The sequence below is a fragment of the Drosophila bipectinata genome, chromosome 3L (genome assembly GCF_030179905.1).
Source record: "Drosophila bipectinata strain 14024-0381.07 chromosome 3L, DbipHiC1v2, whole genome shotgun sequence".
NCBI lineage: Eukaryota > Metazoa > Arthropoda > Insecta > Diptera > Drosophilidae > Drosophila > Drosophila bipectinata.
Window position 1 is genome coordinate 18,677,059 of NC_091738.1, and position 26,689 is coordinate 18,703,747.

General features: G+C 39.8%; 2 long non-coding RNA genes across 2 annotated transcripts; both read left to right on the forward strand.

Moving 5' to 3' along the window:
- Nucleotides 1–1,010: 1,010 nt before the first annotated feature.
- Nucleotides 1,011–26,588, forward strand: LOC138926422 (uncharacterized). The gene is made up of 3 exons (XR_011442952.1): nucleotides 1,011–1,375; nucleotides 23,836–24,193; nucleotides 25,132–26,588. It is a non-coding gene; the product is annotated as an uncharacterized lncRNA (long non-coding RNA).
- LOC138926380 (uncharacterized) lies at nucleotides 14,181–14,739 on the forward strand. The gene is made up of 3 exons (XR_011442877.1): nucleotides 14,181–14,225; nucleotides 14,309–14,523; nucleotides 14,594–14,739. It is a non-coding gene; the product is annotated as an uncharacterized lncRNA (long non-coding RNA).
- Nucleotides 26,589–26,689: the final 101 nt, after the last annotated feature.

The following is a 26,689-nucleotide window of genomic DNA, read 5'->3' on the forward strand; positions in this document are numbered from 1 at the left end:
TTGGTTAAGGTGGAGGAATTTATTACAGTTACTGTTTACAGGATTAGCCAGGGAATCGAATCGAATCCCTGGCCTATACGGTAGCCGGGCCAACTGATCCGGCTGGCAGTGGGATAAGATAATGGCCAGCACCGACAAGGCCGTCTTTATCGCTTCGGTTTTATCTGAACGATCTTATTGCCGGCTTAAGCATCTCCTTAAGGTAAGTAGTTAAAGGTTTTAAAGGGACTATAATTATTTTGAGCCTCTTTGATGACCAGTGCTAGTCTTAATAAGTGTTGTAACCAAATTTTAAGACTGATATCCATCCGGATATAGAAACTTTTATTTACACACCAATTTGAAATTCCACACTCGATTTCAATCAATTTTCGTGTTCTGTTGAGCGGAAACAATTTTCCTTTGCGATTGTAAAATGGCTGATAGTTTCCTGAACTGAAATGAGTTCAAAGAGGTAGAGGCATGTACGTAAACCTTCTCCCCTGCAGGCGCGTCTCGGACACCGAATGACCCTCCCCCACCATGGTCATTGCAAGAGCCCAGTTTTAATGTCCATGTTGTTGGTTTTATGAGTCAACAGAGGAGCCAGCCTGAGACTGAGTCCTTCCGAGTGAAATGCCTGAGCAGCCGCTGCTGAGTCTGTAGTAAATTTAAACTTGCAATTGTTTTAATTGCCCGGGCCCGTCGTGTTCGCATATTTATGGCATAACGGAAATGAGTTAATAACAAAGTACGGCCCAAACAAGCAAACAACAGGACGGAATCACTGTCCAAAGACCCGAGGTGGAGAGCAGTAGAGAGATTTAATACCTGACAGGGATAAACGTTTGTGTCCAACTGCGATTCCATCTGCTGCCCCACCCTGGCTCCGTACTCCAACCTACTCGTCTTCACCACCGCCTGTCTTCATTATCTTTAGATATAGTGGGAGTGGGTGGAGCGATACGTTGGACTGGGCGGCTGGACTCTATGGGGATACGGCGTGTGGCGTTGTCATTTAAATGAAATTACTGTCAGATTTTACAGAAATAAAATTTCGAAATTACGTCAGTTTTATGTACTCCTATTCCATTTGGTCTTGTCTGTTTCCTTACATTCCTGTTTTGGCAAAAACACACACAAAATCCTCCTCTTCCCACTACGTTGGTCATCGCGCTCGTAAAATTTATGACCATATACACTGGACAACATAATTCGTTGTGGATATTTCAAAGAGCTGTAGCTTTTGAGGATTAAGAAACGTGATTTTGGTTATTTTCCGGCATAATGGGGAAAACGGAATTCTAAAGGATTTTTTCAGGAAAGGGTGTCTTAAAGTTGGATGTTTTTTTTAGAAGATGATGCCGTATGAGGTCTAATAACAGATATGTATTAAGTGAGTTATTGCATTAGTTAAAAATTTTTGAACTTTATATACCATTGGATGTTGCTCTTCAAAAGTCATCTTTTTTCATTGTTTAAGTATAATAACATTTATATGTTTTATGTTAATTTAATTTGATATATATTAAATAGTCATGGAAGTCTTCGTTTGAATTCATTTTTAAGAAGTTCAACCTTGAACACAAAATATACATATTGTATATATTAGTATGTATTGCTTAGTATTAAATCCAGAATTTTCTTAAACCTTCCCCTACTCCTCCAGCTTGATAATCAAAGTGTTGGCTAGAAAACCATTAAGTACTGTCCAGAATTGTAGCAATTGAACGCCAGAGATTGAATCGATTCACGTACCATATTGAGTTGCATGTTTCTGTGTTATTGTGTTGGGGATGCTGGACATTAAACAAATCCATTGACCGGTAACAGAAACAGGAACCATACAGAACCAGAACCAGAAACAGAAACACACGCAAATCTTGATTGAATCAACTTAATTTAGATCAGGGCCCGGTGATTGGTCGGTGTGGTCGTAAAAAGCGCGACATATTGGGCCTTTGGACTTATCACACGTCCGTGTGGTGTCCTCCACCTTTCCACCCGGTCCACTGGATATGTGGGTGTCTGTAAACTTTTATGACACGTGGTGGAGTTGCCGCAACAAATAACACCAAACAACAGACAACAAACAACAAGCAGAAAGCGGCAAACCGGCAACATCGACAACGGGAACAACAAGAGTTGTTTAATAATAATAAAAACAAATGAAAAGAGCACGTAGTTTCTGGCAGTAGCACCGCCACAACAAAGGTGGTGCACAGACTCAGAGTGGTGTTGGTGGTGGTGTTGGTGTTGGCCATTGCTATTGCTTTGAGGGGTCAGTGGGTGGCAGCGAGTGGCTTGCGGCTCGTATGTGATAGGAATGCCATTTTGCATGTGGCACGGTGTGACAAAGCAGCAACCAATTACCAAATACGAAAAATGACAACTTGCAACAAAGCAAGAAAATAAAACATCCAAGAGTAGAGCACTGAAAAAAATTACAAAACATTTTCCAAGGGAATACCACAAAAAGTAATACTCCTAAAATTTTATGCACTGTATTAGGTAGATGTAAGTTTGAAGGTTTAAACAATGATCGCAATGTTATTTAACATTAATTGTGCCTACAATTTTCTTATATTTTTTATTTAAAAACCTATACTTTTTCTACTTAAAGTAAAAATTTTCTCAGTGCCTAAAAAAGGTGTCGAATGTGGGGACAATGGGTGCTAGTAGGTGTTGGTAGAACAGCTGCAACAGCAACCAGCAAAACTTCCACTAACCGCAGCTCAAAACATTATCCTGTGCCACCAATTTGACTTGATAGTTGGCACAGCCTTCCTCCCTTGGACCACCTCTGCCCTCCGACTACCAACTACCAGCTACCCCACCGTTCCCATCCCCTCTGGCAATTGACACGTTAGCTTGGAAGCTTTGGCAGCAGCCGGCACAACAACCGAATATCCACTTTGGCCAAAAGCAACCTCTGCTCTGCCCCCTTCCGATTTAGTTTGGTTTCGCTTGGTTTTGTTTGTTTTACGACCATGTTGCACCTACGGACTGAACCTGGGAACCTGACCGATCTCAGTCCACCAAAGAAATGGCTTCGTGAGGCGATCGTGAGGTTATAAAGTACTTAATGAATTAATGAGAGGTGATACTAAAATGGGTTTAATAGTTTTTATCAGCAGGAGTTGCATAAGGAAGTAGAATTTAAAGATAAACTAGATCTATTTTAGCTATTTAAGTTTGAAAAAATAAATTTAAAAAAAATAACTTTCTTAAAATAATAATATAACCTAAAGCCCCTGTATAGCCACCAATTTTTTGTCACGCTGTCATCTCTTGTCCAAAATGGCACTCGAATTTGTTTAGCCAAGCCGCAACCATTGGTACGTGATTTCATCAAACATAAAAAGAGGAAATTTACCAAAATAAACAAGAGACAGGCAAAAAGCACAAGACAACAGCAAAATGAACCAAAAACCCGTCTCTCGAAAAGACTTTTCAGATCGAATGCAAAATTTTTGCCAACTCGTGAATGCGAAATGGACACAAAGCCAGAACAGTTTTTTGGGGCAAAAATAGAGGGCTCTAAACTAAAGCTGCAACTAAAAATTTTATTTGTTGCTCACCGATGGAAAAATTGGAAATCACAGACGTCACAGAGATGGAATTGTTCGAGAGATGGAATCAAATGGAGGGATGGGTTGATGGGTCTCCGGGTCTGGACCAATTTCTGGTCGGTGGCAAGCCAAATTATATTTTTTGAGGCGACTGACTGGTTGAGTGGTGGCACTCCCCATTTTTTTTCATCCTTCCTAGAAAACAACCCCATGCTGACGGTTTTTATGTGTTTTGATGTTGTCAAGCAATTAAAAATTTTGTGCCAATGCCTTTAATAGACATTTTTGTTTTGTATTTACCAGTTTTTACTTGCGACATTTATGCGAATTTCATTTGCAACCCGAGACATGGGGCCTGGGGATGTGAATGGCAAATGGGGAATGCGAATTTGAATGTGTGTGGCATTTATGAGTTTTTGTTCCAGGTTGTTAACCTGGGGGATAGGCATAGGAACACACACAGGAAGCCCAGAATAAGTGATACAAATTGTGAGTAAATAATTGAAAAATCTGCAACAGAATGTGATTTCATAGGAACTATAGTATGTGTGTTTGATTGTCTGTGATTTTCAAAAGAACAAAAATCGTTTGCCAGGGACTTCTTTAAACTAAGGATTACCCTGAATGCCTTACAAATTGGTCTTGCAAAATGTCCATAAATGCTGACTTTTGTTTTTCGGCATTTTGTGGAAAAATAGAAAAATTAAATATTTCTTAGTCAAGTGATTGGTCTGACTTGGCTTTATTGGGCGAGTTTAGGTGAAGGATTTTGAGTTTTTAAACCTCATTTGACCTTAGAAATTTTATTAATGTTGGCTTTTATGTTCCTTATCTAATGAATCCTACATTAAGTGGCACTTCAACTGGTAATTGAAATTTATAGAAATGTCTGTAGCCGCTGCGGAATTCCCTTTATATTAGCCATTAAGTTGCTGATCATTAGGTCGCACCGATCATCGCCTTGGAAATTAACATGAAAGAATGGGATTTGCCTTAATGTTTGAAAAAAAAACGTTTAAAATAGCAACAGCAACAGAAACAGTCAACAATAAGCGTATAAACACACGGGGACTGCCAAATAGATAGGCACAATTTCAGGGGAATCCAATATTTAGCGATCACTGCCGGCTACCTACAAGATCATTTATGGATATACGGCCCCCCATGGACTTGGCCAGTTGGTCGGGTGTTGATGCCGGCGATGTATGCGAAAGTCGGCATTACGATGCCTCTGGCAAAGTCGTTACACTTTTTACGAGTCGCAAGTCTTGCCATGGAAAATCGCATTAGTTAATCCGACAGATACATATGCAAAAAAAAAAAATCATAAAAAATGAAAAGGAGAAGTCACAAATGGAGTAAACGAAAGAGTAGGTACTACACAAGAGAAAATTTTATAAGAATTAGTTTTATGAAAGTTATTCCACTTCACCTTAAAAACTTTAATATTTTTATGTTATATTTGTTTCCTGGGATTCCTTTTCTTTAAAACTTTAGGATCAAGTGATATTGTTAACTAGCCAAAATGCAGAGTATTAATCCAAATAGTGGCTTAAATTTTTCCTGGTGCACTGCTTCTTCATATGCTAGTATGATAATTTCATTGGAGTTTTTCCTGAGCTTCTCAGATGTGCTTATTTAACTATTACCACTTCCTTCGTCGGCAATGGCCGATGGTTTCAGCTGATTTATTGTTTGTCATACGCTTTGAAATTGCGCTTTAAATTTTGCACCGCTTCTTGCACCGCTCGCAACTTCTATGTGGCAACGTGCAAGTTGCAACAATTACATGGCCATGGCCATGAGGCCACTGCCATTGTTATCTTTTATTTTTTTTCCCATTTTTTGCATGGTTAGTGTGGATGGCAAGTTGGGCCGAAAGCCGCGCACTATTGACTATTTTTTTCGCGCTTAAGTTGTCGTCGTCGTTATATTCCTTCCTGTCTGTCAGTCTCTGAATTCCTGAGCCGGTCTCCTCCAGTTGCCAGTCGGAGGAGCTCCATCTTCCAGTCCCCGTCGTCGTCGTTCTGTGATTTATAAAAGCACGGACGACGACTCGACTGAAGGTGGAATGATTCTTCGACGCTGGGCCCCCAAAAGAATTTGTAGCTCCACTCACACACACCCATTCCGAGAAAGAGATGAAGAATCCAGGCGGAAGAGAGACGGCAAGAAACATGAAGAAGCTTTTAACGAACTCTTTTCATTTGTACTTTGGTACGTAGTATGATGACAAGATTTTTTACCCGCTTTCCACTGTTTTTTTTGTGTTTTGTTTTAAATGCCCTTCAAAAGGGTATAAAAAGTGGGTAATGGATCTTGGGAAAGGAACTGGAGGTGCCTGTGTAAGTTTTCAGACTGTTTTTATGGGATTTGTTTCAGCATTTTTAAGGACAATTCTCAGAGTGAGTTCTTCAGGTCTTTGTATGCCTCTGAAAAGGTCCTAGTATATGAGAACCTAAGTATCTTAAAATAATACTCAAAAAGAGTATCTATATCGTTCTTATTAGTTGAGAATACCCTTTTCCTTATCGCTTCCTTTGCTTTTGGTTATGCATATGTATCGTCTCTTAGGATCGTTCGATTTTGGTATTTGTTTGCCGTTTTCCCTGATTTCTTGCCGGCTGCTTGAATTAAAATTTTGCTAAACAAAATATCAGTGTGTGTGTTGGGGTTTTGGGGTCTGGGTCTGGGTCTGGGCCTGGATCTTCAGATGCCTACGACCTGCTGCTGACGAGTAGAGGTAGGTGCCTTTCCTGTGGCCCCAGGAACTCGATTCCATTGGAGTTCGACTCCTGTCTGCCGGCATCGACAGCGACATATCGACATCGGAGACTGGGTGCATCGGTGAGTTGAAGAAGTGATGACAACAACGACGTATGAGCACCCGGGTTTGTGCCGCATTTAAATTTCAAATTGGTTCGTTAACATGAAGTTAACATATCTGCTAATTGCTGATTGCCAAAGTCGCTCGCTGCCAGGGAGACCGACCCACAGAATCCGAGCCGAGTCGAGCCAAGGGGGAAAGAAGTACGTCCAGTCCAGAGCAGAACAGAACCGAACCGAACCCGAAAGATACAAGGTGGAGCAGATGCTCAGATACTCGTATTCGGTTAGTAGCTACCAATGTAGTCCGGGCCCAGTATCTTGATGCCTCTGTGCAGGCAACGGCAGCTTTTGGCCAAAACGGTAACAAGTTGCAGTGGAATGCTTACGGATTCCGACCTTTAGATACCCGGTATCTGGAATCTAGAAGATATAGTATCATTTAGGTTAGAAGGATGTAAATTCTGAAAATATTTTGAATGTTATTGGAAGAATTTTAAAAGAGCTATAACCAGCACAGAGACTAATATATTTTAGTCAAAATATTTCAAATTTTTTAATTAAATATTAGATTCACATATCCCCAAAATAAATCTAGCTACTGGGTATACCAAGAACAGTAATACTGGCAGCAGCAACAACAAGTGTGGCAGGCAAGCTGGCAGGCAGGTAGGTATATTGCAGCATGCTGCATCGACATCGTCCTCCTTGCAATGAACGAATCTAATAGATACTTGCACACGCAGTGGAAGTAGCTGCAGCATCACCATACCCCAAAGCTTTTCCTTTTGCTGCCTTTCTTATGGAAATTTGATGTTGTTGGAAAGTTAAGTTCATTAAGTGTTAGTATTTGAACCTCTGGCAGACAGCCTTGCCATCGATACCAATCTCGAGTGCCTCTCCTCCAGCTCCTGTTCCTGTTCCTGTTACTCCTCCATCCTCCAGCCTCCTGCCGCTGCTGATGATGAGCAAATTCAAGTGTTTTCGGCCAGGCGGATGGGTTTGGGCCGCTCCTCTTTTTTGGATCCCCGCATCCAGTTGCACAAGTTGCAGTTGCACACAGGCCCGGGCATTCGGGGAACACACGCACGCAGCCCAGACACCTTTGATAAGCAACCAATTGATGCACACACGCCCCTGGGTGGGTAAGGCACATGGAAAATTGTATTGGAAATTAACTGACACAACTTTGGCCTCCGGCGGAGGTTTCAAAAATGTCTGAAAGTTATGCAGCTTCGTCTAGGAAGGAGCCGTAGTCTTGGGGAATGCCTGAAAGTTTTTAAACAAGGATCGTTTATTGCTTGATTTTTGATTGGGTAATTATCTTTTTCTGGCCAGGTCATTAGTCCATTCGAAGTCAAAACAAACCTATTTAGAGCTCGTATTCCGGATGACTTCTCTCAGTTTCAAGGAAATGCTTTAGAAAAACGAAAACATATTCAAATTTCAGCAAATTTGGAGGGCCAGCAAGTTCAAAACATCCATGGGAATGTGACTCCTCAATGTCAGCACATTGATCTGCTTCCTTATTTCATCAGAACCGGCAACAGAATTTCGACGCAAAAACCATCTGTCGGATACTCGTCCGCCACCACGTTAGAACATCCGCACGAATTCCCAGTCACCCATCCGACACTTCCACTAACCCAAGGCCACAATGAAACAATAAAACATTTTTTTGCAAAGCCTTACAATAACAAGCGGCAAAAATAACAACAGCTTCAACAAAAACAAACTATCCGGCGAGCAAAGGAGCCAAGGACTGAGGGGCGAAAAAAAAAATTATGAAATATGCAAAGCAATAAACAATTTAAAATCAAATAAAAAGACAACTTCATATGCAACCCGAATCCGAAAATCGAAATCGATTGCAGCTTAAACTTTTGGCTCAGACAGAGCTGAATAAACAAAAAATAAAACAGGAGAAAAAATATCAATATTTTATGCTTTAAGCATTTTGTTTGCTTAGAACGACCCCCAAAAAACTGCGAAAACCCAAATCACCAGACCAAGTGGTACGGCCAAGTGGAGTCGTAGTCATTGGATTCACGGAGTTGGAACACATGGCACACTTGGAGTCGGAGCTCCACGCCATCCGATTGTCGCCCCCAGTGCCCCCTGGCTCCTTTGGAAGTCCCCTGGAAGCCCCCCTCCCTCTGAAGCACAAAAAAAAAAGTGGTGCCTACTACTGTTGCGGCTGCCGGTTCGTTGTTGTCTAAATTTATGATTATTGCCCTGCCAAGCATCTTACGAGCAACGGCAGAAAAAAACCATAACAGCGGCGGACTCAATTCGCCTTGGCTCAGCCAAAAAAAAAAGAATCTGAAAGATTGGAAACAAAGTAGTATTTCGAAATACACTTTATGGGATAATATTATCCTTGAAATTAAAATTTGATTATTTGAATAGGAATAGTTGGTGAAGGTTTTGAGAATAGCTTTTCCATTCTTTAAGATTATTATTGAGCTTCAAAAGAATCCTAAAACTTGTATCCAAAATATTTGTAATACCCTCCTAGTAGAGTATTAAAATGCAGAAAAATATGTGGGGAGGCGGGTGGACAGCGGGTCCAAGTGAAGTGATTCTGCAGTTATAAAAATTGGATTTTGCGCGCAACTTAATCACATTTTCGCCTCCAACTGGAGAGACTCTCCAACTGGCAACTGCCCTGCCATCCGCTGGCCTCCCCTTTTAACATTTCAGCTATTTTATTGCCGTCGACTCATTGTGACGATTTTTTTTCGAGTGCATGTGAGTGTGTGTTCGGTTAGAGATTCCTCTCCTTTGCGGTGGCTCCTTGTGTGCTGGGCGAAAATTTACGATTATATCGAAATCTGATGGTTTATATGCCAGACTCTCTGTGGCCAAAACTGAAAAGGAAAAAAATCAGAAAGCCATACCCATAGAGTCAACTACTTACTTTGTATGTCCAACTAGCGGCGGGAAGATTTACGGAAAAAAATTAATTTACGATTCCAGGGGAAATCAAATTACGTAGCAGGCTATCATCCACCGAACCGCCAACAAAGTTTTATTCAAATTAGAGTCTCGTAATTAATTTTCAAACGCTCGGTTACTGGAAATAGAGTCGGGAAGCGAAATGGAGAAGATCTAGTCGCAAGTTGATTAAGCCTCATGAGATAAAACCCGTTTAATTTTGTTTATTGTCTGGCGATGATTAACCAATAACGATAATGGCGGGCCTAGTGGATGCTCCGGGGGGGAAATAGTTTATAAATGCAATTGCATTTAATTCGATGTGCTGGGTAACTTGCTTTTATGGCCTTCACAGGGCCATCAAACGGGGTCACACGAATGCAATCGGAATTGTATTGATAACCGTCTTAAGGGTTAGATAATAAAATTAACTCTTCTTGGGTCACTGTGAGAACTGCGTAATGAGAGCCAGGGTTAGTCATAAAATATTTAATTCCTCAGATGGCCAAACGGGGAGTACTTGTTGGTGGCAGATCCCTCAACAAGTCTTTCAAAATTCTGAGTAATTTTCCAGATAATTATGCAAGAAGCCCCCGTAGTCCTAGTTTATGAATCAAGAAGCTCAGCTTGGGAAATAAATTATTTGCTTGGGGATTAACTTGTTGGGATATACCACGATAAGAGCCGTTTCTTCAGATCATATAAAAGTGATAAATGCCAACCTAAACGGAATAATAAACTGCTAAAGTCTCAAGATAAAAAAACGATAAGTATAAACGTGCTTGACATACAAGTGGCAGTTTCTTTTAAGAATGCAAATATGTAAGATTGCAATAATTGCAGAAAACGAGAAAAATAATAATGGTGTCATACAAATAAAAAGCTTATTCTTAGACTATTTTATTAAAAACTTCAGGTTTCTCAGATTAAAATGCTAGTACAATCAATTCTAATTACCCAAAATAAATGTTAAATCTTAAGCACCAGCTCTGACCAGCTCTATTTTATTATTTTTTCCATAAAAACCTCAGATTATAATAAGGTGACTCATCGGCCGGGAATTAAGCGATTTGTTCGCGTTCGACTTAAGGGTCATTAAGCCGGAATTTTCCTCATAAACAGGACTGGCAAGCGTTGCACCTAATTAAGGCAAGGATATGCCCGTACTCCCGCACAACCAACATGGCCAACAAGAAACATTAAACAATAAACAAGTGTCGTAAAGCGCAGCCGAATCGTATAAAATAAAATATTAACAATCTAATCCAATAAAAAAAGAGTAGTAAATGTGGCAAGCGAATGGTAAAAACAATCTAAACAAGCCGCAAACGAGTGCGTTATATGCGAGCAATCATTACGCCAATCCGATCCATTGAAACCGAATCCCAGCTCCTTACCATATACTAGTACTACCATTATATGCATATAACAGAGTCATGGCTTGCTGTGCTCTGCTCGATTCCACAATAAAACGACGGCACTTGAAGGTTTTAAAAGATAGTTATGTGATAGTTACTGCTGCCATATATTTAGATGGTCGCGTTGCAATCGTGAGAATTGCCCAGATGAGTGTTCTAACGGTTTATGCAAAACAACATTGGGGGGCCACACCTCCCAGTTCTCCTGGCCCTAGCCTTTTAGCCAACCCTCGCTTGCGAAAGGAGCCAATTAGCATGCACTAAAAGTGCAAAATGCATTTGCAAGCCAAGGCATTACATTTCATTACATGAGCTCATCGAACGACGGGGCACGCATTGTAAACATGAAAGGGGAAAATAAATAGAAATAAAACAAGGCAACATGGATGGGTTCTCCTTCAAACTCGAAAAGAATGTGTTTTCCAAAGTCTGGATGACCATTTAAATGAAGCTACGATTAATGCACAGAGGAAAATTTTCAAAATTTCTAATGATTATATTATGAAATGATTCTTCCTATTTTATTTCTTAGGGTACTTTAGGATTTATACTAAAGACTTAGATGTTGTTTTCTAAAATATTTTAAAATAAACTTTGGGGATTTAGTAAAGTTTCTCTCACTTCTTCCAAAATAATAAATGTAAACTCAGACTTTTTCAAACGTCTTTCTTTAAAACTGATCTAAAATTATAAAACCTTTTTATTGAAAATATATTTAAGTTACTTCCATCTTAATTTCAGTGTAAAAATACACGCTGAGACTTTTCGGGCCATGTAATTGAAATGTGCCGAGAGAGTGCAACTATAAAATTAGTTTTCATGGCGTTAAGAACAGCGTTTGGCCCGACCATTTTCATTTTCCGAGTAACAAGTACGAATAACGAAGAAGGGCCTGGCCAAGAATTCAATTTAATGCATTCAAGTCTCTTCTCGGGGTTCTTTAATTTTATGGTCGCCAGGCGAGCGCATAAAAAGGTTATCGGCATTTAAAAGGGCAACTATAAAAAGCCAACCCGAGCTATTAAATAGCATTATTTACACTCGGGGAGCTAGGTTGTCCGTCCATGAGCATGTCCGTCTGTCCGTTGCATGGGAGAGTGCCGAAAGTGCGTGCAGTGTCCGCGTAATTGGAACAATTCTCCTTTGTGGACAATGATAAGCATTACTCCCGAGAATTACGGGGACAAGAGTCAAGTGCACCGCCTCCCTTTATCGACAGAGTTTTTCCAACGTCCAACGTACTCCTCTAAGAGTTCTTGGGACCTGGGATTAGACTTGGACGATTGCGTGCCAACGGAAGGGAAGCCTCCCGGGCACGATCACAAATATAATAAAAATATAAGCACACTCATATTTTCATAATTGGCCAAACTGCTCCGCTGGGCAATTATCATAATTGCATAATTTTCGTTCTAAACAAGCCCGAAAAGCCCAGACGTAAAATAAACAACACACATGACAGCCAATGAGTGAGTGGTTTTACACCGGAAGAAATCGAAAATAAAGATAGTCTTACTAGTGAATTGTTATTACAAGATAGGTTTAGTTTGAGGTCAAACCATATATTTTTCCCAATTTTTTTAAATAAAAAATATATTAAATTAGTTAATATTTTATATTTTATAAAAATCTCTGAAGCTGTAGCTGGATATTTTTTCTCTGTGCATAAATAACTTAGCTAAATTTATATGTTTACTGTTGGATTTATGTCTCTCAGACGCCGGCGCAGTCGCCCCAAGCTCTGTCTCCAGCTCCAGTACCAAATCCAATACCAACCTCAGACCCAGTCACTGCTCCGGGTTCCGACTCAGGTTCGCCAGTTTAGGGTTTTCGTTGCGGGGCCCGTGGGGCTCGGGTTACCGCGCGTCCAGGAAACAATTATCCACATGCTTGTTTGGCTGAGTGGGGGAGCGATCTGGCTCTCTCTGTACGGAAGCGACGCTTGCTGGCCACCGGTCGCCGGGGAGGGTGCGGGCAACGGAGGGGGAGGCGGAGACTTCCAGTTAGCCCGAGGGATCCCAGCTCTGCTCCTGGATCAGAGGAGAGAAAGCGGGAGAAGACCTTTCGAGCCTGGTTCGTTCGCTGCGCATGCGCGTTTAATTTTCTGCGGCCGCCTGTTTTCGGTTTCATTTATTTATTTTTTTTTTTGGGACAGCGAAAATGAGCGAGAGGCGGTTGATTCAAATTAGCCACGTCTCCTCGAGAAGGAGAAATATCAGGCAGCAAGACAATGGAATGAGCAGGCGTTGCCCGGAGGCGTGTACCGGGCCGAAAAAGACTCGGGGTCTCCAGGTTGGAGTTGGATTCGGAGTTGGCCAACCAAACCGAGCAAGCAACCCAACCAGCCAACCAACCAGGTCCAGCTCCTCCTGTCCGGCTGGCTTTATGTGCATATGCGTTTCACTCGCTGATTATAGGGTCGAAATTGCCGGGTTCAACAAGATTATTAATGTGCGCCAGCTTGTTTATACAGACACAGATACATTTACACATATGCAGATACATCCTCTGTACACCTGCGGTCAAGATAAGATTTAAGTTTTCAAATGGTAACGAGCCAACACCAAAAAGTATAATAAACTACCTGTAGGATATTGCCCAACTGTAAAATAAATTATTGTAACTAAACCAAAAAATCATAAAAGTGAAAAGGCAATTGCTATTGATATAATAATTTATTAAAATGATTAGTTTTAAATTTATAGTAGGAAATTATTTTGTTGGGGGCAGGAAACTAGAAACAAGTCAAGCTTGAAATATTTAAGCTTTTAAAATTTAAGTAGACAATTATTTATCTGAGACTAGTATATCCTCCTAACCTTATCATTATGCCCTTCACTGTTGATGGTCATCTGGGTTTGGTATCTTTGTTCTCGATTCATATTCGGAAATAAATTGGGGAATGGCAGCAGCCCTAAAATAATTTACCTCTTAACCGTTGTTTGTTTAACCCGAAAAAAGCAAATTAAATGCGAATGACAAACAAACGAAACGAAATGGACAACCAACACCATTGCCAACACCAACAAATCAACAACCAACCCACACCAAAGCTGTGCAAAAATAATGTTATAAATACTTGTGATCCCCAGTTCCCAAATATACTATATCTTTTGGTTCGTTTTTTGTTTTTTATTTGAAGAAAGAAAGACTCTTTTGCGTAGGCCGGTCAACTGAGTCCCGGTTTGGACTTATGGCCAAAACACAAAAAGAAAACCCAGGCCGAAAAATGTTGGTTCTGTATCTTTCTTTCGTATTATTTTTGTAGTATTTTTTTTTAAGATACATATGTTCATATGCTGACATATCCGCAATGTGGCAGCATAATATAAATTGACATTGACAGTTGACATTTGTGGTACATAAATGTTGGCCCAGGCCCGTTCATATATCATGATGACCATCAGCTCAGAGCCCCAGCATCAGCATCAGAAACTGAACAGAAACAGAAACAACAGCAGGCGGCGTCTTACTTACTTATAGACTCGCTCAGGTTTTGTAGCTTTCTTTTTCGTATTTTCGAGATACATTTTTTTTGTGTTTTTGTAAGTTTTCAAGTTAATTTGTTGCTGATAGGTTGACATTTTCAATTGGGGCAAACAAGGCGTTCGCCGCATGTGGTTAAAGAATTTTCTGTTTACAGCCAAGATGAAATGAGATGAGGTGGTATGGTATGGTATGGCATGGTATAGTATTGGAATGGTCTGCTGGATAGGTGACCGCAATTCAATTTGAGTGAAGGAATTGTGGCCAAAATAATTATACACTAATGAGGCACCGTTTCGAAAATTGTAAGCTTCCATTTCGTTTTTTTTTACAAATTATAATTGAATGAACTGTGTTGTGTTTTGTTATTGATAGAGTGGACTGTTTTGAGATACTCAAGTGGCGTTGAGCTGGTATACTGGTGGGCTGATGTCTGATGTCTCTCTAATTTACGACCTTGTTAGCATCTTTATCAAGTGAAGGGAGATTTCACTTTTAATTATAATATAATAAATAAAATGAAGAAGATAAGTGGTCTTTATACAAGACATAAATATGTCTGTTTATTTTTAAGGGCTTTGAATTGGCAACGAAAATAAAGATTAAATTAGTATTTCAATTTTATTATAATCCCAATTGTAATTCATTTTAAATTTATTTGTTTATCCGCACTTAAATCTCCCACAATATTTTTCAATACACTTGAAACTCCCATACGATTTTCGAATCTGTTCATTGTTTTGATTTCCAAAGGCTGTCTTTTCTCCATCACGTCTGGCCATAAAGAATGCAACTTTAGTGCTTCCTCCCAATTGAATTGAAGCGAGTGAGAACGATCCCAATCAAAAATCGAATCAGTTCTTGCCCCAATCCCCGTTCCCATTAACTCGGCCACAGGCCCTCAGTCTTTGATCCGATCTAATTAGTATGCCCGCTCATGTCTGCATATATAAGGTGATGGAGGTGCGTCTGGAATCCCACTGCCAGGATGATGATGGGACAGGAAACCGAAAGAGTTTCCAGAGTCAAGCAGTCTGCTCCTGGAGAGACACTCTGTCTAAGCCCAGAATATGCATATGTTAATTGCTTGGTTTTGGGATTAATGTTTTTAGGTTTTTTTTTGGGGGGGATCTCTTATCGCCGCATGTAGTCCATTATTTAAAATCTGTTGCCCTGATCCTTTGACCCGCAGCCTGGATTCCCGCTTTTATCCACCGCTCACGGTGTAACAGAAAATTAAAATAGGAAAGAGCAAAGGCAAAGGAAAATGAAACCCTTTTTGATTACACTTTAGATAAAAATCAATCGCTTTACTGATGACAAGAAAAAGTAGAATGGAAACATATAGAAGTATATTTGGGCACTGAAAGAAATGTCTCATGGTGTTTCAAATGCTAGAAAACTTTTCAGATGATTGTTAATTTTAAAACTGATCTCGAAACTCCATACATATGTACAGGTTACCTGGTGCCCAAATGACCAAGGGGCGCTGTCCCATATCGTAAGGAAGTAAAGATCGAGTAAATTAACAAAAAGCTCATTTAACTACGATTTCCTTTGTTAGTAAAAATTCCTAATGTTCAAATGCCTTAAATATTTTCCTAAAATTAGTCCTGAAAAAAGAGAGAGAAATTCTGATCTTGAAATTTATTCAAATTAGACATGAAGGGTTAAAGGTTATGGAAGAGTAGTTCCCAGTGTGCGACACCTTGCGGCATCAACGACAGACGACGCACATTGCACTCAACGCAACAACGCACACGACACAACAGCAACAACAACTACAACAACAATAGAGAACAACAAGTATCATCGGTAACAACAATGGAACACACTAATGCCATAACCCTTTCCCCTCTGATGGGTCAAAGAGTTACAGAGGTGTTCCGTCCGCCCAAAATATATACCCCGCATCCCAGGCTTTTTTTTTGAATTTTTGTCCCCTCAGTTATTGTTATTTTGGTGCTTCTTCTTTTGTTATTGTGTTGTTATTGTTGTTGGGCAGTGTTCTCTCGTTGTTTTTGTTCTTTTTGTTTTTTTCTGTTGTTATTTTTCTGAACTTGTTTCGTATCGTAAATTCAATAATTTTGACATTTTATTGCATTTTTATTACGTTTTGTGACATCATTAAACGTTTTTATGAGTTTTCTTTGTCGCTATTTGCTGCCCTCAAACTTTTTCTCTACTCTTTTTTTTTCTTTTTTTTTATATAGTATATATATTTTTTTTCTGGTGGGATTGTTCATTTCGATTGTTATTTGGGATGCTCTTCAATCGAAGGGGGAAAGAAAGAGTTGAGTCGAGTCGAGTGGGCACTAAGTTGAGGTTTGTTTGGATCTGATGGATGCATTTGTTTCCGATAGGATTTAATGGAGATTAGAAGTCACATATTTATGGCAGTTCCCTCGAGGAAAACGTAATTAATGGCCTAAGTGATTGATTTGTCAATGAAGTCGTTGGAAATAATCTCTGGTGAGATGCTGATTACTCAGTTTCTGACACGGAAATGCAAATTAATTAAGGCGGAAATGGTTTTCTATTAATGAGACATTGTTTTTAAAGTGTGAAAGATTAGCAAGTTTTGGAGATCTTTTCAATAAAGACAGATTTTCTTAAACAAAAGTGTATAAGCGTAAAATATTCTCAAGTTTTTGTGAGTTAAAAATATTCTTAGTCAAGGCCTAAGTAGACAATTTTCTTCAAGAAATTTGTAGTTTCTTATATAAATTTTGTAGCCCCCTAGGTAAGAGTATTGCCACTTCGTTAAGAGCTCTTTCCCTAGCTGAATTTCATTGCCTGGGTCATCATTCTTGTTCTGGCCGTTTGTTGTCAATAATAAAATTCGTTGTTTCTAAGGAAAGTCATCTACGGTGGGATGGGAAAAACTTGCATATTAAATGCCTGTCTTCCGCGACCTTTTTGGACCTGACCCTTTCGGCTAACAGCCATGAAATTAGACGCACACACATGTGACCATCGAAAGGGTTCAGATGGTAACCGAGGTTCTCTTGCTGGTGGTGGAGGCGAAGGCGGAGGTCAAACCTGATGGCCTATTGAAAAGTAAAATTCGAAACTTAATTACCTGGGGCAGGTTCAACGCTAAGTTCAGTTCCCTAACAAACAGCTGACAGTCGGGAAACACCCGCGCAGTTAGGCCCGAAAAATTGGATGAGCTGGGGCGGTGGATGGTTTGGGTTCCCTCGGCTAATGGTTAATGGCTAATGGGTAATGGTTTTCGATTTCGATGCTCTTCGATTTTCTCATGTGTAAAATTGCTGTAAGTCCGTGCACTCAGTTGTTTTGTTAATTTGTTTAATTGTCTTGCATTTTTTTGGGACTGTCGAGTCATGTGAACGAACATCTTGTGAGGTGAACGCAATGAACCCTAAAAACGCTGGCACATCCGTCCCACTGAACCAAAAGCATTGTTGCCATTGACTCGAGTTGCGTTTTGTTTCCTCACTCATTTCGAGTTATTCAAAATAGCCTCCTGTGGGTTCCATTGTCCACCACAGAAAAAAAGAATTCCACATCAGGTGTACCCCCCTGAAAACACTAATGAAACTCTTTGAGAAAAGTTTTCTTCTTTTTCGTTTTTTTGGGAAATATTTCAACGATTTCAAATCGATCGTGAGCACTCTCCGCTGGAGATGAAGATCCATCTTTTGTGCCGAGCTGTGAAAAATAGGAAACAACAAGCGGCTTAAATGGCGCTCTTTGGGGTCTCCCGAAAAAATAATCATAATAATCACAAAGGCGGGGGATACAAAGGTCTATCCCCTCATAGAAAAAAATATTATGGAAACTACAATGCTTTGAATAAGTAACATGTGTATACACTTGTACAATACTCGCGGGACTTCGATATGGTAATTCATGACTTTTAAATGTTTCGGTTATGCAGAGTCTTGAATGGTGGTTTGATTGAAGAATCGGATATTTGTGCCTTTCTTATCAAACAGTCGGTGTCTAAATTTGGGCTTCACTTTATTATATTTCAAATAATAGAAGTTTGTAAAGTTTTCCCTGGAGGAAGGAATAGGACTTGAATACTTTTTCCCAGTATATTAAAACACCTGACCACCTGAAAAAAATTATTCCTCCATTAGAAACCTACATTTACAAATGATTATTCATTTATCTTTATTTACATTTCACTAAGTATCACGAAAAAATTAACACATTTGCGCCAGTGGGCTTTTAATTGATCATGATTAACTGCGACATGTTAAAAACAAACCCCACCATTAAAATAATATTATTCCTGTATTATTCCTGTCTGTACTGTTGTCATAAATTTTAGACAAGTCCTGGACCACCTACCCCTGGGGTAACACCCCTTATATCAGCACTGTGTGACTGGGAGACCCCCCTCTGATCCTGTATTCTAATTAATACGACACCTTTTATTCCTGCAGATATTCCCATTAATTTCCAAGCTTTTTATCATTTGTCAGTCGAATTGGACAAATTAATAAATTTCCGTGGGCAAATGTGGACAGTTGAGTGAAAAATTAGACAGTTAACCGGAGCCACCCCTAGATAAACATTGAGAGTCGTACCCCTATAACTATGCTAATTATGTGAGATACTGCTATGGACTAGATGCGGATGCAAAAGGGCATACTTTAATAAAAATGTTATAATAATTCACTTTCCGTAGGAATTTATTGACCTGCCTGCCATAGAGTCAGAGAGAGATAGGACAGGGAATAGAGATAGACATAGTCGGTTAACCTGAAAGGCTGCACATGCTCAATGGGCGACATGTGACGACGATGGGTATATGGTCCCTGGCATGGGGTTACTTTCGCATACCGACCACATCGAAAAACACGCAACCAGATGGAACTGACGGGGGTCAAGGTGTGCGATAGAGTCCGCGATACTGACAGGAAAAGAGACAGGAACAGTATAAATTTAATTTAGTCGGTCGCTCGGTTGGTCGGCTGTTTGCGCCTAACAATTAAAAGGCAAACTTCAACTAGAAACAATTTTCAAGATGAATACAAGTAGATAAGCGGCCTGGAGGCCTAACAGGGGCGGGGGAATGGTAGAGGGTCATAGGGCAGGGGGGCCAGGCCAAGACGAGGGTCGCTGCTTTTGGCATTTACGCATGGCATGCCTTTGACGCCCAGCCCTTTGGATCGTATGCGCCGGCGTCTTTCCCTCGGATCTCCCCAGCTCTTTTCTACAATCGCCCCTCGAAAGCGGTGCTATTTGAGGTGCTCTTGGCTAGAAAATGGGCTAGAAAATTCTATGAAAATAGCTAGAAATATATACTCTTTTTTTAAAAAAGGGAATTTAATAAAATAAATATTATTTTAGCTCAAAAGGATTCTTAAAATTGTATTTAGATAAAAGTTTTTTTTTAATTTAGGCCATTTTGTTTGTTAGAAAAAGCAACCATTTTGGTAAGAAGTGCTGGTGGAGTATAAGCCAGGCTGACAGCACTGACACGCTCGACTGCAGTGACACAGCAAATGCGTGTCCCTACACTCGAATACCTGACGCAAAAAATGTTAATAAAAATCATTTAGACAAAAGAAACTGAACGGAAAAAAAGAAAAACCTGCCCTCCCGAGGTAGGAATTGGTAGGAGAGATGTTGGCCATGGTGGGGGTGGAGATAGGGGGAACTAACTCGGCTAACTGAATGACTGACTGGGCACTGTTGCAGTTCAAATTGTGTGTGAGACCATTTCTCAGCTCGTTTCTTAAGCGTTTCAAATTTACGGAAAAAATAAAGAGTCAAGAAGAATGTTGAAGCCATGGAATATTAATTTGGGGCAGGTAGGTAGAGATATGCAAATGAATTCGTTTGAACGTTAATGAGTTGAAAAACGCCTCCTGTCTTTGTTTCTTATTTTTTCGTATTTTTTCTCGTGTCTCGTTTCTGGTGCGCCGACTGTCGGTTTGCTACTGAACTTCAGTTTGCTTCACTTCAATATTAATTAAAGAAAAAGATTTTCGTTCGCTTCGCTTATATTCTGTATTTTTTTTTTGTTAGTTTTTTATTTTTTTGTTGTTGAATTTTTTTCTGCTACTCATTCTCTAGTGGCTGCGGCCGTCGTCAGCATTTTATTTCCTTTAATTAATCATATGCAATTTGGAGTCTGAGATCTCTTGAGCTGCTCCCGCCGTCGGTCCGGCCGTTGATCCACTTAATTATTTAGCAATTTATTCTCACAATTGTTAACAATTTTTTGTTTTGTTGTTCTTTGGGTCTTTGCACGTTTTGCGTAGTTTGGTAGCCATCAAGCCATCCGTTGGGTGTTTCGGTTGCTTTGTTGGTTTTTCCACAGTTTTGTGCCATTAAACTAATGAAATTAGAGGAGTGCTGGAGAGCGAAACTCTATGCTGATAAGGCGAAACTATTAAGCTTTTTTTGTCTGGGGAGTCTGGGCAGTTTTTTTTTCGACTGGTAATTAAAGCGTAATTAATGGTCCGGCTTCCGATTCGATATGGGGAGACTGCCTGCCGCCGCAGCCGCCTCCTCGTTGGGTGGCGGTGTGCTGTGTGGTATGGTATGTTGTGTGTGCGATTAATCAAGATCAATTAAAAAGAGTTCAAACTATTGAACTATCCGCATATCAGAAGGCGTTCCATGGGAACAGAAGCAGAATAATATTGTTCAAAAAGTTAAAGACTTTTTCCATTCATCATGATTGGAATTTTTGGGTCAATCCATGCTCGTTAAAACTGAAAGTGAAAATAATTGTTTCTCTGTTAAGATTTAACCGTTTTTTGCAGCCATTTTTTTGCGCAAATGCATTGCAGATATTCGCGGTTTTTTATTGGCCAATAGTTTCCAGGTGCTCATGACCAAATATGCAGATCTCACGTTTCCAGATATTCCACTTAAATGTACAAAATGCCAATTTGTGGTTTGCTCATAAAATTTGTCCAACACATGATATCTTTGTTCAAATATCTTCAAAAGCATATAAAAAGTCATATTATCTTTCCAAGTTCTTTAAAAATAATACAATTTTATACCTCTGCCGTGTGAATACTAGTTAAATTATCATTAATGTAAATCAAATTGGTTATCTCTAAATTTGAAATCGTGTCATGAAAATGTCAAGCCATAAATAGCGCAATAATTTACCAGTGATCCGAACCGAATATCCATTCAATTTCCTTATTCAAGATAACAAACCGGCCGTAAACCAATTCTCGAAAATATTCACATTAATTCTCAAAACAAAAAGCCAACAATAAGCCAACCAAAAAACAAGCAAAACCAAGCAAAATCAAAATATATGCGTATAAAGCCGAAAATCAATCAATTTGTGTATTTTATTGTGCCATCATGTTTTTGAGGCGATGGTTTTTTTGCCGTCGTGTCGGTTTCGGTCTATCTGGCATTTTCAATTGCCATTTAATTAATTAATCGACTTTAAAATTGTCATTCCAAATGTTTATCACTTATTAAAAATCTATGCGCAACACAGAAAACACACAAATTCGAAAAGACAAAAGCGCCGTGAGACAGGCGCATAAATTTCCCATGAGCCAGTCGAATCAAATAAATTTCTATGGATATTTGGCAAATAAATTTACTAAAACATCGGCATTGCTCATTCTCAACCTTTAGACCTGACCAGCTCTCAGCTCAGGTCTGGCTGGGCTTTAGCTTAACTTGGCTAAAATCCAGTCCAGTTCCAGTTTAGATCGCTTGACAGTGATAAGCTGGGGGCGCTGCTGATGGCGTTGGCCACACGCATTAATTTTGCTTTTGGCTTTCATTAACAAAAATACGGCGAAACATGAAGACAGGCCGGCAGGCCAGCGGGCCAAGAAATCCACAAAAAAAAAGAAGTAAAAAAATAAACTTAAATACAAACCTTAAGCGAAAGAAAAATGTTTTTTGTGATTGCGTTGGCCGCTGGCCGGGGGTTTGCTTGATTTTTGCTTCATCTGGGAGGCAACTCGCTAAAAACTCGGACACGCCACAATCGCATTCAAGCCATACTTTGGGATGGCTAAGATGGATTAAGAGATCGTGACACGAGAATTGGTTTTTATTTGGTTTTATTTTGAGTTATTTTTAAATAAATTAAATAAATACAAAGTAATTATAAATGTTATAAAACTAAACTACAGCCTTAATTAAAGTTTAAACACATTATTGAAATTTTCTTTTCCTTTATTATTTTTCTCTACATCCTATATAAACAATGGTTTCTTTTTTAAAAGCACCGCATAAATTTTCCGAAAATTGGCATTTCTCACGTTACCATCACAAAATGTGGAACCTGGGCTGGTTCGCCCGCTGTTACTGTTGGTTTGTCTTATGAGTTGTCTGACGCACGATGACGTTTAAATTTCAAATGATTGATTCCCCGCTGGCAAAAACTTTGATTAAAGCCGCACCACGGCAGCAGCAGCCGCAGTTTCATGGAGTACCAAGGGGCATGTGGCACATAGAGCACCACGGAGCACGAATCGAGGGACACGCCCAGTTAACTTTTCCCGCAGATCCCCGGAATAAGTACGAACATATAGGGGCAGACTGGACAACTTGGCCATAGACAGTCGGACATGGCAGGCCTATTTGCGTGCTTAAATATTTTAATTAAAGAAAAGACCAACAGGCAGCGTCTTGGCCATGTTGTTGTTAGTTGGCCTGAGTCAAAATATTTTGGGGCCCTCCTACCGTCTCTGAACCCCATCCCACCTCTGCTTGTTTTAATTGCAGTTTACATGTCTATTAACAGGCATCCATCCATGTTGACTGGCAACTATTTTCCCCATGTTTTTCCTATCGTGTCTGCCACATTTTTTTCTCGCTTTTTAATTGCAACTGTCATCAGGTGGCTAGCGGTAATTGACGCGCTGCTAAATCACCTCAAAATATTTCATCAAAACCGAAAATAAAAAAAAATACATATGTACGGGCCTTAAAACATATGCTAAAAAAGCAACGCCCACTAGAGGATGGGGAGTAGGGGCTGAGGGGGTCTAGGCCACAGACCGCATTGAATGAGCTGTCAAGAAACACGAAACGTATGGCGGGCGCATAAAAAATGCGACGACGCCTTCCATCGATCAAAGCCAATAAACCGCATAAAATGCTCAAATTTCTCTGCCGCCAGTCGGTGTCATATATGGGATAAATTAACACAACAATCATTTCACACGCCCATCCAGACTGCAGGTGGAAATCGGTCCACATAATTCAATTGGATTCAATTTAATCGATTGCAATTCGAGTATTTTGCAAAAAGAGCACTCTAATTGGTGATGATCGTGTTACGATTGTCGGTTAGATTGACGTTGAATTTTGAGGAGGAAGTTGGACAGAAATTTGATAAAACAGGAAACTATTGTCTGGCATTATAAAAATTCATAAATAGAATATTTGATTAAAAATATGAAAGGCCAAAGAAACTTTGAGACTTTTATCCGAAACTATATTATTCGAATTTGATTCGAATATGAATTCTCATTTAATATAAAAGTCCTTACCAAAATCCTTACCTTTCTCTTTACTTTTAGAATAAAATATTTAAACTTCACCTATTTTCTAAGCAAGACAACCCACTGTTTCATTATTAATTATATATTTCTAAGTAATTAAATTCATTAAGAACATATTCTACTTTTTTGCAGATGTCACATTTATCGCCTTGAAATTAACAAAAGAATTTTGAAGAAAAAAAAGGGTCTTCCATATTTCTGCTTCAATTTTTATTATGGTTATGAACATTTCAAAAATATCAAAAACCGATGCGATGCCAAAGGGAAGCACAAAAATTGTGTCTGAAATGAATACTTATTATTATCGCCCAAAAGACTGGCTGCCGTTTGTCATCAAGGTCTTGTTTAATGGATGCGGTTAAGTTTTTTTGAACTCGTATAAAATATTTTTGCCGCAGTTGGTATTTAGTTTTTTTTTGTGATACTTTTTTTTTGTATTTCCTTGTGCTACCGAAGAGACGAAGAGTCTGTTGTTGTAAAAGGAAGCAAGGTATGATCGAGATCGTTTTTTTTCTCACAAACACTACACAGAAAAACAAGTTGCTTTAATATTTCAAAAAGAGTTTATGAGATACATATATGTATTAATTAGAAAAGTATAAGGCTTTAATTTAAGGTAAATTAAGTATAAGGCTTAATATCCTAAAACATTATTAAAATAATAAAGGCATTCGGTGATACTTTATGAGGCTCTTCTTTTTCCAAATCTTTTAGAGGCTTTTCCATGTATTTCCCTGATTTATTCTTGTTATATTTTCCCCCAGTGTCGTCTTTCTTTCCGACTTGCCAGCTTGTTGTCGCCTTAGTCATTGGCGGCTGCTGTGGTCGCCGGACAACCTCAATTGGGGCCACCGACTGCGCCCTCCTCGCAGCAGCCACTTCACAACTTTGCGCGCTTATCTTAATTGTTGCTCGCATATTAATTTCGTACCTGCTGTGCTGACAACAACCTGGCCTCTTCGGCTCCCCTCTTGGCTCTCCATGCCCCCCGGCTGGGCCTCGAGCTGGGCCAAGACGCTGAAAGTTACTGTGGTCAGCAGCATCCCCATCCTGATGCCTTCCAATCAATGCTCTCATTCGGGGACGATGTCGCCTGTCGGTTGTCTTACTTTATTGTTGACAAATTAATAGATTGTGTTGTCCATATTAACACGTTTACGTGTTGCGCTTCCTTCCGGCCACAAAATGGGGCATTAAAAATGCATGAGTATTCCGAATCGCAGTCCGGCCGCCTATCACACTGATTAGTAATGAAATGTGTTTCTGATTCGAATGCATTTTAATGTCCAGCGACACAGTTTATTTCGTTTTACGAGGCAACTTCTCGGGCTTTAAGTTTCATACAAAAATATATACATAGAATTTAAGAATTAAAAATGTATTTTTCAATTAATCTTAGTGATTTATTTATATCATTATTCAATATAGACTTGCAATTATCAATACAACTTCCTGTTGCCGAAGACCGCTACTCCATTGAGGCGATTAACCCAGAAGCATGCCTCCCCTTTGGTATGGGGCGACTAGAGGGTATACTACTATGGGGCCAGGTGAGAAAGAGCACGTCGCTCTGTTCTGGGGCGCCAGCATTATAGCATCTGCCGCAATTACGGCGTTGGATTTCTTAAGAGAAGCGTCACGTCGCAAGCGCCTAGGCCTCAAGATTGGAGGTTCGAGATGGAGATCAAGATCGAGATCGAGATCTAGTCGCCGTTGCTAATCAACCCGTTTATCAGACCCCAGTCTGACTAGCGTAATCAATCACTATAGAGATATACATACATTGTAGATATATTTAAATACAAGCGTGTGGACTTATGTGGAGTTGGGGACTTTTCATTGGCACGTAAATCGCTTCCGGCGGATTCTGCAGCTGTCTCTTATCACGAGCCTAATTAAAAAGCATTTAAATCATCGTGAAACTGTAAATAAATATATTTAAAATAAATTGATGAATGAAAAGAATCATAAAAAATATCTAGCCACTATATCACTTCCAATAAAGCCTGGGAACTAAATAGAAAATACCCATGACTAATAAAATCAGGAACCCGGAAATGAATGCCACAACAACTGAAATCATTCAACTGCCATTCCCTTGGCGGACATCATCTCTTGTGGCATTTCAACTCCCATGGCCTGTCCGAATCATTCAGCATAATGATTGGTAGAGTGTGATCCTCGATCCCCCGCAACGGTGCAACGGTGGAACGGCGCAACGACGTTGCAATGTGGCGAGTTGCTAGTTGCAACACATCTGAAATCATCCGGCGCGATGATATGTGGATAATAGCTTTCTGGGGGCCCCCATCAACAACAGTTTATCTTGCCCTAACCTTCAACCTTTCGTGGCGGCAATCAACTGGAAGACCCTCTACCCTTCACTCAGCTGTTCAACACCTCGACCAACCGAATGCAGCTGTATATTCAATTCCGGGCCAATTCCGAGAGACTGGGGCCTTTTGGCCAACTAGAGACGGGCCGCCAAGAGTGTAGACAACTTAAATCAAAGTGCTAATTTTAAAATAACAACCCTGTAGACAGCCTAAACACACAGGCCGGCCAGCAGCACCGCTCCTCCTCCCGATCCTCCATCGGGCTTGGGCCCCTTTGGCTGCCACTTTTAAACTCATATTGGAAAAACGTTTACGCGAAACTGCTTAACTAGCTGCCAACAACAACAACAACAAAAACAACAAGAACAATAACAATATCCAGAACACCAACAACAAAGGCAACAACGAGACGGGCCCAACAATTGAAGAGACAAGATGAACGGCACGAAACAGGATGTTGGAACGTGGGGCAGAAATTTGCAAGAGAAGCTCCAAGAGGGGAAAATTCACTAAGAAGGGGGATGCCAGGGCACTTGAAATAAAATTGATTCAAATGTTTTATAAATTTTATTAATAAAATTATTGATATAAAATTCGAAGTCTATGCAGAACATAAACATATACTGTTTGACTTTTTTTTAAGATTTTTG